Source organism: Phyllobates terribilis, unplaced genomic scaffold (genome assembly GCF_046119375.1).
Source record: "Phyllobates terribilis strain yellow unplaced genomic scaffold, ASM4611937v1 Scaffold_2__4_contigs__length_985480577, whole genome shotgun sequence".
Classification (NCBI taxonomy): Eukaryota; Metazoa; Chordata; class Amphibia; order Anura; family Dendrobatidae; genus Phyllobates; species Phyllobates terribilis.
The window spans coordinates 871,142,105-871,157,878 of NW_027362762.1; positions in this window are offsets into that span (position 1 = coordinate 871,142,105).

The window sequence follows — 15,774 nt, forward strand, 5'->3', positions numbered from 1 at the left end:
CACGCCGGTCAGAAAAATACCCTCCAGCTTATTACCCGGCATTACTGGTGGCCTACCCTGCACAAGGACGTAATAGACTTTGTTTCAGCCTGTGTGTCCTGCGCCCGCAACAAGGTTCTGAGACATCTGCCAGCCGGTCGCCTCCTTCCTCTTCCAGTACCTGCTGCCCCATGGCAGCATATAGCTATGGACTTTATAACGGATCTCCCTGTCTCTGCCGGTTGTACGGTCATTTGGGTGGTCGCTGACCGCTTTTCCAAGATGGCTCACTTCATTACCCTGCCGGGCCTCCCGTCTGCACCCGAGCTGGCTAAAGACTTTATCCGCCACATCTTCCGTCTCCATGGCCTGCCCCTCCATATCGTGTTGGATCGTGGGGTTCAGTTCACCTCACGCTTCTGGAGAGCCACATGTAAACTGCTGGACGTCACCCTGGAATTCTCCTCCGCTTACCACCCACAGTCCAATGGTCAAGTGGAGCGGATCAATCAGATCCTGACCAGTTACCTCCCGCACTTCGTTAATGCCCACCATTCGGACTGGGTGGATCTCCTACCATGGGCCGAGTTCTCTTACAATAATCACGAGACCGAATCTTCCCCCAAATCCCCGTTTTTTGTAGTCTTCGGTCAGCATCCTCGGATCCCATTTCCCATCTCCACCTCGGTGGACAATCCGGCTGCGGAATCTCTCGTTAGCGAATTCTCCTCCATTTGGGAGAGTACCCGATCCGCACTCCTTCAGTCGTCCGAGCGGATGAAAAAACACGCTGACAAAAAACGCCTGGATCCTCCACAATTCCGTCCTGGAGATAAAGTCTGGCTCTCGTCCAAGTATGTCCGGCTCAAGATTCCTTCCTACAAGTTAGGGCCTCGGTTCATCGGCCCACTGGAAGTTATCAAACAAATCAACCCAGTGGCCTATAAATTGAAACTCCCTGTCAACTTGCGGATCCCTAACTCCTTCCATGTATCTCTCCTCAAACCCGTGGTACTTAACTCTTTTTCCAAGTCTACAGGTGCGCCTCCTGCTCCAGTTTCCGCTGAAAACGAGTTTGAGGTAGAGAACATTCTGGCCACCAAAGGGTAAGAGGAAAGACCTTTTTTCTAGTGAATTGGAAGGGGTTTGGTCCTGAGGAGAGAACTTGGGAGTAGAGATGAGCGTTGTTCTACTCGAACTGTTCGCCAATCTCAAATTCGAGCTGTTTTGGGCGGTGTTCGAGCCGTTCGGCGAACACGAACAATTTGAGAAAAATTCGGCTGTTCGAGGTTATGTTCGATAACTGTTCGTGCACCAAAATCATAACTGGATTTTTTCTCAGTAATGATGAAAATTAATGTTAATACGCAGTTTGAGTGTACAGCGGGGTGGGGGGAGGGGCAGGGGATGGATCTCTGCAGGAACAATGAAGATCTCCATTTTTTTTTCTCTTTCCCGCATTTGCAGTGGGGAGGTGCAATCTGTCAGCCTATCAGCAGCGCACACACGGAGCGAAGTGCTTTTTTTCACACAAGCAAGGGCATGTGTCATTGGCAGTGTATGTCACATGTCCTTGCCCTATAAGACCAAGCCATTTTCCCCGTCGCCACCATTTTCTCACTGCTGCAGCTGCGTGTTAGACGGCACCGCTGTTGCTGTGTGCGCTATACCTTGTTAATTTCAAGCCAATTTTCGCACAAATCTACAGATAGCTTGGGAGTAGGGAATAGTTGTGATTGCAGTCCTTTTAAGGACTAGGTTACAGCATTTCCTATGACTTTTATCAGGCAGGTCTGTGCTCTTAAATAGATAGATTGTGGGAGTAAAGACTAATTGTAATTGGAGTCCTTTTCAGGACTAGGTTACATCAGTTCCTATCAGTTTTTGCCAGGCAGGTCTGTGCCAGTGCTGTGCAAGATTTTTTCACAGCATTTGGCTGAATCTAGCAAAGCTAATCCTTTTTGGCCTATTGCAGAGTGTGTTAGTCAGTGGAGTAGCCTATCTGTGTTGCAAGATATACCACCTGTGTATAGAATACCAATTTTTTTACTGCACCTAGTGAAGTAAAATCTTTTGGGCATAGCATCATTCTATTAGTCCATCTATACTGACCTCCATCAGGTTGCAAATTGAATATAATTTTTTTCTGCATCTAGCTCTGAAAAATATTGGGCTTCTAGCTGTGTGTGGGACTTGTTGTACTAGTCCATCTATACTGACCTCCATCAGGTTGCAAACTGCATATATTTTTTTCTTCATCTACCTATGAAAAAATATTGGGCTTCTAGCTGTGTGTGGGACTTGTTCTATTAATCCATCTATACAGACCTCCATCAGGTTGCAAACTGAATATATTTTTTTCTGCATCTACCTCTGAAAAAATATTTGGCCTTCTAGCTGTGTGTGGGACTTGTTCTATTAGACCATCTATACTGACCTCCATAAGGTTGCAAACTGAATATAATTTTTTTCTGCATCTACCTCTGAAAAAATATTGGGCCTTCTAGCTGTGTGTGGGACTTGTTCTATTAGTCCATCTATACTGACCTCCATAAGGTTGCAAACTGAATATAATTTTTTTCTGCATCTACCTCTGAAAAAATATTTGGCCTTCTAGCTGTGTGTGGGACTTGTTCTATTAGTCCATCTATACTGACCTCCATAAGGTTGCAAACTGAATATAATTTTTTTCTGCATCTACCTCTGAAAAAATATTTGGCCTTCTAGCTGTGTGTGGGACTTGTTCTATTAGTCCATCTATACTGACCTCCATAAGGTTGCAAACTGAATATAATTTTTTTCTGCATCTACCTCTGAAAAAATATTTGGCCTTCTAGCTGTGTGTGGGACTTGTTCTATTAGTCCATCTATACTGACCTCCATCAGGTTGCAAATTGAATATAATTTTTTTCTGCATCTAGCTCTGAAAAAATATTGGGCTTCTAGCTGTGTGTGGGACTTGTTGTACTAGTCCATCTATACTGACCTCCATCAGGTTGCAAACTGCATATATTTTTTTCTTCATCTACCTCTGAAAAAATATTGGGCTTCTAGCTGTGTGTGGGACTTGTTCTATTAATCCATCTATACAGACCTCCATCAGGTTGCAAACTGAATATATTTTTTTCTGCATCTACCTCTGAAAAAATATTGGGCTTCTAGCTGTGTGTGGGACTTGTTCTATTAATCCATCTATACAGACCTCCATCAGGTTGCAAACTGAATATATTTTTTTCTGCATCTACCTCTGAAAAAATATTGGGCTTCTAGCTGTGTGTGGGACTTGTTGTATTAGTCCATCTATACTGACCTCCATAAGGTTGCAAACTGAATATAATTTTTTTCTGCATCTACCTCTGACAAAATATTTGGCCTTCTAGCTGTGTGTGGGACTTGTTCTATTAGTCCATCTACACTGACCTCCATAAGGTTGCAAACTGAATATAATTTTTTTCTGCATCTACCTCTGAAAAAATATTTGGCCTTCTAGCTGTGTGTGGGACTTGTTCTATTAGTCCATCTATACTGACCTCCATAAGGTTGCAAACTGAATATAATTTTTTTCTGCATCTACCTCTGAAAAAATATTTGCCCTTCTAGCTGTGTGTGGGACTTGTTCTATTAGTCCATCTATACTGACCTCAATCAGGTTGCAAATTGAATATAATTTTTTTCTGCATCTAGCTCTGAAAAAATATTGGGCTTCTAGCTGTGTGTGGGACTTGTTGTACTAGTCCATCTATACAGACCTCCATCAGGTTGCAAACTGCATATATTTTTTTCTTCATCTACCTCTGAAAAAATATTGGGCTTCTAGCTGTGTGTGGGACTTGTTCTATTAATCCATCTATACAGACCTCCATCAGGTTGCAAACTGAATATATTTTTTTCTGCATCTACCTCTGAAAAAATATTGGGCTTCTAGCTGTGTGTGGGACTTGTTGTATTAGTCCATCTATACTGACCTCCATAAGGTTGCAAACTGAATATAATTTTTTTCTGCATCTACCTCTGAAAAAATATTTGGCCTTCTAGCAGTGTGTGGGACTTGTTCTATTAGTCCATCTATACTGACCTCCATAAGGTTGCAAACTGAATATAATTTTTTTCTGCATCTACCTCTGAAAAAATATTTGGCCTTCTAGCTGTGTTTGGGACTTGTTCTATTAGTCCATCTATACTGACCTCCATAAGGTTGCAAACTGAATATAATTTTTTTCTGCATCTACCTCTGAAAAAATATTTGGCCTTCTAGCTGTGTGTGGGACTTGTTCTATTAGTCCATCTATACTGACCTCCATCAGGTTGCAAATTGAATATAATTTTTTTCTGCATCTAGCTCTGAAAAAATATTGGGCTTCTAGCTGTGTGTGGGACTTGTTGTACTAGTCCATCTATACTGACCTCCATCAGGTTGCAAACTGCATATATTTTTTTCTTCATCTACCTCTGAAAAAATATTGGGCTTCTAGCTGTGTGTGGGACTTGTTCTATTAATCCATCTATACAGACCTCCATCAGGTTGCAAACTGAATATATTTTTTTCTGCATCTACCTCTGAAAAAATATTGGGCTTCTAGCTGTGTGTGGGACTTGTTCTATTAATCCATCTATACAGACCTCCATCAGGTTGCAAACTGAATATATTTTTTTCTGCATCTACCTCTGAAAAAATATTGGGCTTCTAGCTGTGTGTGGGACTTGTTGTATTAGTCCATCTATACTGACCTCCATAAGGTTGCAAACTGAATATAATTTTTTTCTGCATCTACCTCTGACAAAATATTTGGCCTTCTAGCTGTGTGTGGGACTTGTTCTATTAGTCCATCTACACTGACCTCCATAAGGTTGCAAACTGAATATAATTTTTTTCTGCATCTACCTCTGAAAAAATATTTGGCCTTCTAGCTGTGTGTGGGACTTGTTCTATTAGTCCATCTATACTGACCTCCATAAGGTTGCAAACTGAATATAATTTTTTTCTGCATCTACCTCTGAAAAAATATTTGCCCTTCTAGCTGTGTGTGGGACTTGTTCTATTAGTCCATCTATACTGACCTCAATCAGGTTGCAAATTGAATATAATTTTTTTCTGCATCTAGCTCTGAAAAAATATTGGGCTTCTAGCTGTGTGTGGGACTTGTTGTACTAGTCCATCTATACTGACCTCCATCAGGTTGCAAACTGCATATATTTTTTTCTTCATCTACCTCTGAAAAAATATTGGGCTTCTAGCTGTGTGTGGGACTTGTTCTATTAATCCATCTATACAGACCTCCATCAGGTTGCAAACTGAATATATTTTTTTCTGCATCTACCTCTGAAAAAATATTGGGCTTCTAGCTGTGTGTGGGACTTGTTGTATTAGTCCATCTATACTGACCTCCATAAGGTTGCAAACTGAATATAATTTTTTTCTGCATCTACCTCTGAAAAAATATTTGGCCTTCTAGCAGTGTGTGGGACTTGTTCTATTAGTCCATCTATACTGACCTCCATAAGGTTGCAAACTGAATATAATTTTTTTCTGCATCTACCTCTGAAAAAATATTTGGCCTTCTAGCTGTGTTTGGGACTTGTTCTATTAGTCCATCTATACTGACCTCCATAAGGTTGCAAACTGAATATAATTTTTTTCTGCATCTACCTCTGAAAAAATATTTGGCCTTCTAGCTGTGTGTGGGACTTGTTCTATTAGTCCATCTATACTGACCTCCATCAGGTTGTAAATTGAATATAATTTTTTTCTGCATCTAGCTCTGAAAAAATATTGGGCTTCTAGCTGTGTGTGGGACTCGTTGTACTAGTCCATCTATACTGACCTCCATCAGGTTGCAAACTGCATATATTTTTTTCTTCATCTACCTCTGAAAAAATATTGGGCTTCTAGCTGTGTGTGGGACTTGTTCTATTAATCCATCTAAACAGACCTCCATCAGGTTGCAAACTGAATATATTTTTTTCTGCATCTACCTCTGAAAAAATATTGGGCTTCTAGCTGTGTGTGGGACTTGTTCTATTAATCCATCTATACAGACCTCCATCAGGTTGCAAACTGAATATATTTTTTTCTGCATCTACCTCTGAAAAAATATTGGGCTTCTAGCTGTGTGTGGGACTTGTTGTATTAGTCCATCTATACTGACCTCCATAAGGTTGCAAACTGAATATAATTTTTTTCTGCATCTACCTCTGACAAAATATTTGGCCTTCTAGCTGTGTGTGGGACTTGTTCTATTAGTCCATCTATACTGACCTCCATAAGGTTGCAAACTGAATATAATTTTTTTCTGCATCTACCTCTGAAAAAATATTTGGCCTTCTAGCTGTGTGTGGGACTTGTTCTATTAGTCCATCTATACTGACCTCCATAAGGTTGCAAACTGAATATAATTTTTTTCTGCATCTACCTCTGAAAATATATTTGGCCTTCTAGCTGTGTGTGGGACTTGTTCTATTAGTCCATCTATACTGACCTCCATAAGGTTGCAAACTGAATATAATTTTTTTCTGCATCTACCTCTGAAAAAATATTTGGCCTTCTAGCTGTGTGTGGGACTTGTTCTATTAGTCCATCTATACTGACCTCCATAAGGTTGCAAACTGAATATAATTTTTTTCTGCATCTACCTCTGAAAAAATATTTGGCCTTCTAGCTGTGTGTGGGACTTGTTCTATTAGTCCATCTATACTGACCTCCATAAGGTTGCAAACTGAATATAATTTTTTTCTGCATCTACCTCTGAAAAAATATTTGGCCTTCTAGCTGTGTGTGGGACTTGTTCTATTAGTCCATCTATACTGACCTCCATAAGGTTGCAAACTGAATATAATTTTTTTCTGCATCTACCTCTGAAAAAATATTTGGCCTTCTAGCTGTGTGTGGGACTTGTTCTATTTGTCCATCTATACTGACCTCCATAAGGTTGCAAACTGAATATAATTTTTTTCTGCATCTACCTCTGAAAAAATATTTGGCCTTCTAGCTGTGTGTGGGACTTGTTCTATTAGTCCATCGATACTGACCTCCATAAGGTTGCAAACTGAATATAATTTTTTTCTGCATCTACCTCTGAAAAAATATTTGGCCTTCTAGCTGTGTGTGGGACTTGTTCTATTAGTCCATCTATACTGACCTCCATAAGGTTGCAAACTGAATATAATTTTTTTCTGCATCTACCTCTGAAAAAATATTTGGCCTTCTAGCTGTGTGTGGGACTTGTTCTATTAGTCCATCTATACTGACCTCCATAAGGTTGCAAACTGAATATAATTTTTTTCTGCATCTACCTCTGAAAAAATATTTGGCCTTCTAGCTGTGTGTGGGACTTGTTCTATTAGTCCATCTATACTGACCTCCATAAGGTTGCAAACTGAATATAATTTTTTTCTGCATCTACCTCTGAAAAAATATTTGGCCTTCTAGCTGTGTGTGGGACTTGTTCTATTAGTCCATCTATACTGACCTCCATAAGGTTGCAAACTGAATATAATTTTTTTCTGCATCTACCTCTGAAAAAATATTTGGCCTTCTAGCTGTGTGTGGGACTTGTTCTATTAGTCCATCTATACTGACCTCCATAAGGTTGCAAACTGAATATAATTTTTTTCTGCATCTACCTCTGAAAAAATATTTGGCCTTCTAGCTGTGTGTGGGCTTGTTCTATTAGTCCATCTATACTGACCTCCATAAGGTTGCAAACTGAATATAATTTTTTTCTGCATCTACCTCTGAAAAAATATTTGGCCTTCTAGCTGTGTGTGGGACTTGTTCTATTAGTCCATCGATACTGACCTCCATAAGGTTGCAAACTGAATATAATTTTTTTCTGCATCTACCTCTGAAAAAATATTTGGCCTTCTAGCTGTGTGTGGGACTTGTTCTATTAGTCCATCTATACTGACCTCCATAAGGTTGCAAACTGAATATAATTTTTTTCTGCATCTACCTCTGAAAAAATATTTGGCCTTCTAGCTGTGTGTGGGACTTGTTCTATTAGTCCATCTATACTGACCTCCATAAGGTTGCAAACTGAATATAATTTTTTTCTGCATCTACCTCTGAAAAAATATTTGGCCTTCTAGCTGTGTGTGGGACTTGTTCTATTAGTCCATCTATACTGACCTCCATAAGGTTGCAAACTGAATATAATTTTTTTCTGCATATACCTCTGAAAAAATATTTGGCCTTCTAGCTGTGTGTGGGACTTGTTCTATTAGTCCATCTATACTGACCTCCATAAGGTTGCAAACTGAATATAATTTTTTTCTGCATCTACCTCTGAAAAAATATTTGGCCTTCTAGCTGTGTGTGGGACTTGTTCTATTAGTCCATCTATACTGACCTCCATAAGGTTGCAAACTGAATATAATTTTTTTCTGCATCTACCTCTGAAAAAATATTGGGCTTCTAGCTGTGTGTGGGACTTGTTCTATTAATCCATCTATACAGACCTCCATCAGGTTGCAAACTGAATATATTTTTTTCTGCATCTACCTCTGAAAAAATATTGGGCTTCTAGCTGTGTGTGGGACTTGTTGTATTGGTCAATCTATACAGACCTCCATCAGGTTGCAAATTGAATATAATTTTTTTCTGCATCTAACCCAGCCAATTGTTTTGGCCTAATACCACAGTTTGGCCACTCAGCTCTGCTCGGTTCCCATCCATTGTTTTTTTGTGCAAACAACTCCAGAGTTGTGAATTAGTTAACCACCAAAATGAGTGGAAAAAGGCCTGCTGCTGGTGGAAAGGGGAATAGGCATGTTGGGAAGGGGAAAAAAGATTGTGTCCGTGGGGTAGGTGTTAAAGCAACAGTAACATCTGCAGAAGAAAGACCATCTTCCAGCCAAACTAAAATGTCTACTTCTTTTAGCGGACAATGTGATAAGATCCCTTTCTTACGGCCACGCCAATCGCTGCAAATTCCAGATGAGGCACAAAAACAGCAGGTGCTTCAACGGATATCAAGTGCTCCTTTAAGTGGGCTCTCCTCCACATCAACTTCAACATCACAAATACTCCAGTCCTCAAAGGTGTCACCCCAATCGCACTTGCTTCCTCACAGCTCCCAAATCTCCAGCTGCCCGTCTGAGTATGAGGTAGAACAGATGGTTGAGTCTGCAGAGCTGTTTACTCATACTATAGCCTGGGAATCAGAGGTCGACTCCAGCGCTTCTGTGAATCCAGACGAGGAAATGATCTGCATTGATGCCCAGAATCTTTATGAGTCGGATCCAGGACCAGACACAGAAGGTTCTGACCATAATGTAGACCCTCATTCCCAAACTGTAACTCCTGTTGGTGGAGACAATGAGGAAGACGATGATAAGACTCAAATACCTGATTGGAGCGACAACTTTAGTTTTTTGTCAGGGCAGGAACAGGTTGGCTCTGAGGACGACGGGTGTGATAACGCACAGGGTGATGATGATGAGGTTGGAGATCCCACTTACTGTCAACCCACAGTCAGCCAAGAGATGAGGTCAGCAGAGGAGGTGGAGGAAGATGCTAGTGACGACGAGGTCAGGTTGCGCCTTCCTGGACAGAGACGTAGTACTGGAAGCACGTCAACAACTGCATCCTCAAACACAACTCTGCCTCTCACCACAAGTCGTGGTGGCTCTTCAGGTCGCATGGGTGCTAAGCCTTGCATAGCCTGGGCATTTTTTCAGATCGATAAAGATGACCCAACTCGTGTTATCTGTAACATTTGTCAGCAAAAGCTAAGTAGAGGCCAAAAAATACATAGTTTGAGTACTTCATGCATGAACCGGCACATGGACATGAAGCATAAGTTGCAGTGGGAAGCTCAGTGTGCTACAATGCGGCCTAGTCGGCCGGGCCAACCACCGTCTGCCATATCTTGTGCATCCGCGGCCTCTTCATCCTCTGTGACTGGGGGGACAGCAGTCACACCTGTTTTGGGGCGCAGACCTGCCACCTCTTTACCCGCAACAGCCAGCGTGATTGGCAGGTCATCATTTTCTTTGGAGGTGGTAACACCAGCTGGTGTTGAGCACTGTCCGACATCGATAGCACCACCTTTGGATCAAGGCAACCTAACATGTCCGCCTGCATCTTCCTCACAGACCGGCAGTTTGCCGGTGACACCCTTATCAACCCCGTCTAAGCACAATAGCCAGCCCTCGGTCCCTCAGATGTGGACAAGTAAAAGACCATTTCCTCCTAGCCATGAGAAAGCTAAGAGGTTGAATTTCACCATCTGCAAGCTCTTGGCTACAGAAATGCTGCCTTTCCGCCTGGTGGACACAGAGGATTTTCGAGACCTTATGTCCGTCGCAGTGCCCCAGTACCAGATGCCCAGTCGGCACTACTTCTCAAAGAAAGGTGTGCCTGCGCTCCACCAGCATGTCGCACACAACATCACCGCTTCTTTGAGAAACTCTGTGTGTGACAGGGTGCATTTCACCACAGACACTTGGACGAGTAGGCATGGACAGGGGCGTTACATGTCGCTGACTGGGCACTGGGTAACTATGGTGACAGCAGGACAAGGGGCTGCTGTCCAAGTCTTGCCGTCCCCACGAGTTGTGCGTCAATCCTCTTTATATCAAAGTTCCTCCACTGCTTCTGCCTCCTCAACCTCCTCTCGGTCTTCCACCTGCACCCAAAGCCTGTCTGGTCATGCCACAAGCTTTCTAACTGCGCAGAAGGGATCCTGCACACCTCCTTACTATGCTGGCAGTAGGGCTCAACGTCATCAGGCGGTTTTTACATTGAAATGTCTGGGAAATGTGAGTCACACAGCTGAGGAGTTGTGGTCAGCTCTGGAGAACCAATTTCATGAATGGTTGTCTCCACTGGACCTGAAACCAGGGAAGGCCGTGTGCGACAATGCTGCAAACCTGGGTGCGGCCCTTCGCCGGGGCAATGTCACACACGTGCCTTGTATGGCTCACGTGTTGAACCTGGTTGTCCAGCAATTTTTAGCCCACTATCCCAGACTAGATGGCCTTCTGCAGAGGGCACGGTCGCTGTGTGCTCACTTCCGCCGTTCGCATCCCGCAGCTCAGCGACTTACATCTCTACAGAAGTCGTTGGGCCTGCCACTTCACCGGCTAAAATGCGATGTGCCTACCCGGTGGAATTCAACTCTGCACATGTTGCAGCGACTGTGGCAGCACCGACAAGCCCTGGTGCAATACGTTCTGACGTATAGCCTGGGCCAACGAGATTCAGAGGTGGGGCAAATCACGCTGGAGGAGTGGTCTCAGATCAGGGACCTATGCACCCTTCTGCACAGTTTTGAAATGGCGACGAAGATGTTTAGTGCTGACGATGCCATTATCAGCATGACTATTCCGGTGATTTACATGCTGGAGCACATGTTAAACAGAATTCGGAGTCAGGTGGTGGCACAAGAGGAGGTGGAGGAAGTAGAGGAGGAGGAGTTGTATGCGGAAGGGCTAACATCTGCAAGGTCCAGACGGTCGGCAGCACCAAGGCGGCAGGCATGTGAGGGTGGGGGAGATGGTTTCACCAGGGCGCATGGTAGCAGCCAAACTAGTGAGGAAGGTGCAGGAGCCCAGGAAGAAGTGGAGGACGAACTGATGGAAGACTCATCAGATGAGGGAGACCTTGATCACATTTCTGTTGTGCGAGGTTGGGGGGAGAGGACAGAGGAAGGAAGCATGATTGTTACCTCGCCACCAACACAACAGGGACTTGGTGCTCCTGGATGCGCAACACACATGAGTGCCTTCTTGCTGCACTACCTGCAACATGACCCTCGAATTGTGAGAATTAGAAATAATCCTGACTACTGGGTTGCCACACTGTTAGATCCCCGGTACAAAAGTAAATTTGCAGAAATTATTCCTGCCATAGAAAGGGATGCACGCATGCAGGAGTATCAGCAGAGACTGTTGCAGAATCTTACATGTGCTTTTCCACAAAATACCAGTGGTGCACGTAGTGAATCTCACAGTTCCAACTTGCCAACCGTGGGACCGTCAAGTGTTCAGCACTCAAACCGTAACAGAACCACAGTATCTGCTGGTAACATCAATTTTGCGGAATCATTTCACCACTTTTTTAGCCCATCCTTTGCAAGGCCACAGGAGACAAGAAGTCTGACACATAGTCAACGCCTAGAGACGATGGTACAGGAGTATCTCCAAGTAAACATTGAAGCCACGACTGTGTCACTGGACCCTTGCTCTTTTTGGGCTTCCAATCTGGATAAATGGCCGGAGCTAGCCACTTACGCCTTGGAGATCTTGTCATGCCCCGCAGCCAGCGTTCTGTCTGAACGTGTGTTCAGCGCTGCTGGTGGTGTGCTGACAGATAAGCGCACGCGGCTCTCCACTGATAATGTAGACAGATTCACGTTCATAAAGATGAACAAATCATGGATCCGAAACGACTTTTCTACCCCTGTGTCATCCTGGGGAGAGTAAAAGCGTGATGATTGGTTAAAATCACCCTACCAACCGTTTTAAGCTTTCAAATTACTAATCATGTTTATCTGTATCTTGGCTGGAAAATAATTTGGGCTTTGTAGCAGTGTGCAGCACTGATTCTATTAGGCCATCTATAATAAGCTCCACCAGATTTAAAATTACTAATCATGTTTATCTGTATCTTGACTGGAAAATAATTTGGGCTTTGTAGCAGTGTGCAGCACTGATCCTATTAGGCCATCTATACTAAAGCTTCACCAGATTTAAAATTAATAATAATTTTTAGCTGCATCTAGCCCGGAAAATAATTTTGGGGCTCCGAGATGCGCAAGACACATAAGTGCCTTCTTGCTGCACTACCTGCAGCATGACCCTCATATTGTCAGAATTCGAAGTAATCATGACTACTGGGTTGCCACACTCTTAGATCCCCCAAACTTTTCGATCAACCTTTTCATTTTAATAAAGACCAAAAAAATGGTCATTTTTGAAATTATAAGCATTAGCAGGTTGTTAGAAACTGAAATCAAACAGTTTTCAACTCAAAACTTTATTCTAGGTGATGTTACATTTTCACATAGGACCCCTTGTTCGAAAGGAGCTTCTGAACTCTCTCGTCCATTGAATTTGTCAGGTGTTGGATGGTTTCTGCTTCAATTGTTTTGCATGAAAACAGAATACCCTCCCAGAGCTGTTGCTTAGATGTGAACTGCCTCCCGCCATCATAGACACTCCTTTTAATGATGCTCCAAAGGTTCTGAATGGGGTAGAGGTCAGGGGAGCATGGGGGTCACACCATAAGTTTGTCCCCTTTTATGCCCATATCAGCCAGAGATGCAGATGTTTTATGTGCAGCATGAGATGGTGCATTATCATGCAGAAAAATGATCTTGCTGTGAAATACACGGTTCTTCTTCTTGAACCATGGCAGGAAGTGCTGTTTGAGAAAATCCACATACATTATGGAGTTCATCTTTAGCGCCTTCAGGGATCCTAAAGGGGCCGACAATCTCTCTCCCCATGATTCCAGCCCAAAACATTACTCCACCTCCTCCTTGTTGGCGCTGTAGCCGTGTTTGCGTGGGGTGTCCATCAACCAGCCATCCTCCACTCCATCCATCTGGACCATCGAGCGCTGCACGGCACTCATCCGTGAACAAAACAGTTTTGAAATCAGTCTTCATGTAATGTTTGGCCCACTGGAGCCGTTTCTGCTTGTGTGAAGTGGATAGAGGAGGTCGAAAGGATGGCGTATGCACAGCTGCAAACCTCTGAAGGACCCTGCATCTTGTTGTTCGGGGGACGTTGGAGGCACAAGCAGCTTCAAAAACTTGTCTGCTGCTATGACAAGGCTTTTTTGCTGCTGCTCTTTCAACCTGACGTAATTGCCTGTAGGAAAGAGTCCTCAATTTGCCCTTATCAGCACGCACACGTGTGTACTGTGAATCAGCTACATACTTCTTGATTGCCAAGACACTTCATCCTGATCATCGCACAATGTTGATTGTAGTCATGCCTTGACCTAAACACTCCACAATTTGTTGCTTCTCAGCAGCCGACACATCCTTTTTCTTTCCCATTTTGGCAGAAAATGTAGGCTGCTTAATAATGTGAGACAGCCTTCTTAAGTAGTCTTGCCTTTCATTGGACACAGCTGCCAAACTAATTAGCACAGGTGTCTGCAATTGCTTACAGTGATATAAAGAGTCCTGACACACATCACCATCATTGAGTTTAACTGACAAACAAACAAATTCTTCCCTTATCACTCCTAAACACTTTTTGCATAATAATTTGGAACGCAGTGTACATGTGCTTTTCCACAAAACACCAGTGGTTCACGTAGTGAATCTTACAGTTCTAACTTGCCAACCGTGGTCTGTATGGAGTTGTTCAATAAAGGGCCCAAAATTAAGATAACATAGATGGGAGAGGTCTCTATGAATAGGAATTCCTAAGTATTTGATACCCTGTGAGGGCCAGGCAAAGGTAAAGTTGGACTGGATGGAATCCTATATGGATTTGGGGAGGGAGACCTCGAGGGCCTCAGACTTCGCTGCATTGATTTTAAAATTTGACCATGTAACAAAGTGATCTATTTCAGCCATAACAGCATGGATGGATATATGTGATTGAGTGATATATACTAGGACATCATCAGCAAATAGAGAGCACTTGTACTCGGTGCCTCCCACCTCAATCCACCTAATATTGGGGTTATGGCAAATTGATGAGAGCAGGTGCTCCGTCACTAGGATGTATAAGAGAGGGGACAGAGGACATCCCTGCCTTGTCCCATTGGTGATTGTGAAAGGTGATGAAAATGTTCTGACGCACCCCCTGGGCCTTGGGACACCCGGAGCCGGACCCTTTTTGGTGGATGCTGGTGGTTGTAGTCTTCGTGGCGGCGACCCGGTTCCGTGGCTCAGGGTGGTCAAACCAGTGGCGGAACTATTTATGTGGTTTTGATGTTTAAATGTCCGACTACGCCACCCGTGGATTGCGGTCAGAGTGAACCGCCGCTACAGGGCAGACCGCTGAGGCTGGTGTTGTGGGTACAGCAGAGCGTAGCATACCTCCCCACGGGAGGAGTATAGCCTCAGGGCAGTGTATGCGGAGGATGGGGGTGATGGTGCAGGGCAGCAGCAGTAACGACACGGAGTCAGTGATGCAGTTCAGGGCCTTTACTCACAGTTCTTATTATCCAGACCACGTCTGCAGGTAACGGCTGCCCACGTCGTACTGTGCTCACCAGGTGAGGGGCTCAGACAACTCCCAGATAATTTTGGAGCGCTTCACAGGACCCCCTTTGTGTGTCCTTTGTCTGGCCTTTCTTACCAACACTTCTGTCCGGCTGCCTCGGGCCTCCTCTTGGTAAACTTGGCGCCAGTTTCCCTGACCCTATGTGGTGCCTTCCTAGCGGGTGTAGCGAGGGGCTGCGCCACATAAAATGTCAGAGCCTCCGGTTTCTAGCTGAGGGTCGTTTCCTGCCTCCACTAGTTTTGGGGACCGGTCTCCCCCTTTGGCCTGACCCCTCCACGCAGGTGGATTCGGGCGTGTGGTGGCGACTCGCCCGTCCGCATTCCTGGGATCCCTTCATTCCTCGTTCCTGGAGCCTTCTCCGCTCCTCTTCCTTCCTTCTCCCTCTTGCAGGCCTGGGCCTCTGTTACTAGGCCCGCCTCCGGAGCAGAGCTCATGCAGAGCCCCTGCTCCCTGCCACTTCTGCTCAGACTTCTCTGCACTGAACTAAGATGGTGCCCACCTTTTATACTCCCTTCTCAATGCACCCAGGAACTGCTTCCTCCCTGCTCCTGCACTACAGGGTTCCCCTTCCTCAGTGTTCCCTCCCCCCACTCCAGCCAGGGACAG